Below are 2850 nucleotides of genomic sequence, written 5' to 3' on the forward strand. Positions count from 1 at the left end.
TATATATATATATAGTCAACAAAAACTGCAGTATGTGAGATTAAACTGGGTATAATAATTGCTGCAACAGGAAGGCTGTGAAAATGTTTATTTTAAAGTAAATGAAAAGTGTATTTAGAAATTAAATACAGTCAAATTTCAAAAACCTTCTCACTTTGATTACTTACTTCAAAGTGAATTGTCTCATCAGGGCCTTTGAAGTTAAAAACGTTATTCTGAAAAACAATCTACATTGTATTATGTGCATACACACACACACACACACACACACACACACACATAATATACTGTAGATTGTTTTTGAGTGGATTTTGTTGGGACTAGGATTAAAATCGCTATATAATCATTATATTTGTCACTAATGACAAATGGAAGGAAAGCGAGTTAGAGAGAAAGAGAGAGAAAATGGGGTGGGGGTGATATTGTCATCCTACGGATTAGTTGGGATTAATCAGACTTGTCTTTCAGAGAGGTGAATGCTCTTTTAACGAGCTACGGCTAAAACGACAGGGATTCTTAGCCATTAATTAAACAGGGTCAGGCTAGACACAGAACCACCTATCAAAAACATGTACACATTCACACACGCTTGCATACGTGGGATGTTTTCGGAATAGTAAAGCAAACATTTACCGGATTTGTTGGATTGTATTGCGTGTCACATTAAACAGGTTACAACGCAAAAAAGTATTGGGCAAAATGTTCCGTGTGGGTACGGCCTACGATGATGAAACATTGGCTTGTCAACCTACAACAACAGTATGACTTTTTTTTTTTAGTTACAGAGCTGAGTCAGATCTAATAATTAACCTTTCATTTACTGCCCTGGATTCTTAGCGGTTCTCGCATGCACTTTTACAAATTACATTTTTTTTTATTAGCCATTTAATAAGCTTGTTTCGAGCATCAGGTTAACTGGTGACGTTCGTGTCATTGTTTTGCTGCATGTGAGCAGAAGTGCCCTGAGAAATGCCTGACCACATGTCATATCTCAAATCGCTACCCCAAAAGCTCGTCTGATCATTATCACTCTATTTTCCATCTATTGAAACCAACTCTTGAGTGCGTACATGTATGCGTGTGTGTGCATTAGGGTGTATCAAACAATCTGCAGCCATCGAATCGCTGCAACAGGAAGGCTGTGAACATATATTTCAAGCTTATTTAGAAATATTAAATAGAGTCAAATTCCGAAACCTTCTGACTTTGATGACTTACTGCAAAGTGAAATGCCTCATCAGGGCCTTTGAGGTTAAGAACGTCATTCTTTTATCTTTAAGCGTTTAACATGTTTTTGTTTTTTTTATTTGATTTAATGCCGCTTTTTTAAGCTTAAATTTAATAAGCGTTTTAAATAGTGACTGCTTGATTTATGCATATCACATTTAAAATAAAAAATATATAAATAAAAATCAATAGTTTTATCAGAGTTAACAATAACAGGACTAACATTTGGCAGAAGTTTCTCAGTGTTCTGCGAAATATTTAAATTAGGTGAAAAGTTGATCTATATTTGAGACTTTCATGATATAACGAGTCTGGTTAGAGTGGGCTTCCACACTTGATAGATATAAACAGTGGCTGAGATCCTGTCAGATAACTGGAGCAGGCATTTCGATACTTGTAATAAAAATGAAGCCTGCCTCGGTTAAAAAGATAATCCACAATTTGGGAAAATAGACTAAAATTAATTCAGAATTGCAAATTTCTTAAACCAGAAGTGCAGTATATAAAATGAAAGTGGGTACCTAACATACAATACTTATGACCTGATCAACTCTATCTAAAACTAGTTTAAACAGCATTTTGATAATTATATTTTATAGTCTAGCAGATTTTATGACCTCATGTTAAAAAAGCTTATCATTCCTCATGAGCATTGCAAAGGAACTAGTAAAATATAATTCTAAATGAATGAATGACTGGATCATCCTAAAATATCTTAAATGTATTTTAACCTAATATCAAGGCTCTGTTATTATTTAAAAATATATATAAAATCATTTTTAAAAGTGTATGTTGAATCAAATGTTGTTAGAGCCAATTAAACACAACATTTCCACTTGATAGCATTGATCAAACAACCTTCATGAAGAAAAATAAAAAGTTCATCACTATTTATCACTATATTGCAAAGGAATTGGTAAAATATGATGAATGACTTGAAAAAAAAAAACAACTAAAATATCTGAAATGTATTTTAACCTAATATCAAGGCTCTGTTAATATTAAAAATATATATAAATACTTTTTCAAAGCATATTTAATTTAATTCTACACAACATTTCCACTTGATAACATTGATCAAACATCCTTAATGAAAAAACTACAGTACTTTTCTATAATGCATTTATATGCAATGTATATGTATAAATATATATCCTATAAACTCCACACAGTCTTGACTAAATGTCAAATTAGAAACTGAGGAAGAAATGCTGAAACCTTCTAATCCTGAAGCTGAAAGGCTTTAAATAACAGGACAGGAGAATAAAAGTGAATTAAAAGGTCAATAGAAAACAGATCCTGATAGAGGGACAGATTCTGCCATGGAGAGAAAAGAAAGAGCAGAGAGAGGACGGATGGAAGTTTCTCGAGTTTCTCTCGCTCATTTACGGGGACAAAGAGCAGCGAGGAGAGCAGCCTGGTGGGGCAGGGAGGGGGTGAGGCATCTTTACACGTACCCTGATAGCAACTCTGCGTGTGTATATATGTGTGTGTGTGTGTGTCTGTCTGTGTGTGTGTGTGTGTGTGTGTGTGTGTGTGTGTGTGTGTGTGTGTGTGTGTATGTGTGTGTGTGTGTGTGTGTGTGTGTATGTGTGTGTGTGTGTGTATGTGTGTGTGTGTGTG

The 2850-nt window shown here is 34.3% G+C and overlaps 1 long non-coding RNA gene across 1 annotated transcript in view; it reads right to left on the reverse strand.

Moving 5' to 3' along the window:
• LOC107728504 (uncharacterized) overlaps positions 1-2850 on the reverse strand; it is a 4400-nt gene that overhangs the window by 900 nt on the left and 650 nt on the right. The gene's annotated exons all lie outside the window — the stretch shown is intronic.

This window comes from Sinocyclocheilus rhinocerous, unplaced genomic scaffold (genome assembly GCF_001515625.1).
Source record: "Sinocyclocheilus rhinocerous isolate Xijiao unplaced genomic scaffold, SAMN03320098_v1.1 scaffold307, whole genome shotgun sequence".
NCBI classification, from domain to species: domain Eukaryota; kingdom Metazoa; phylum Chordata; class Actinopteri; order Cypriniformes; family Cyprinidae; genus Sinocyclocheilus; species Sinocyclocheilus rhinocerous.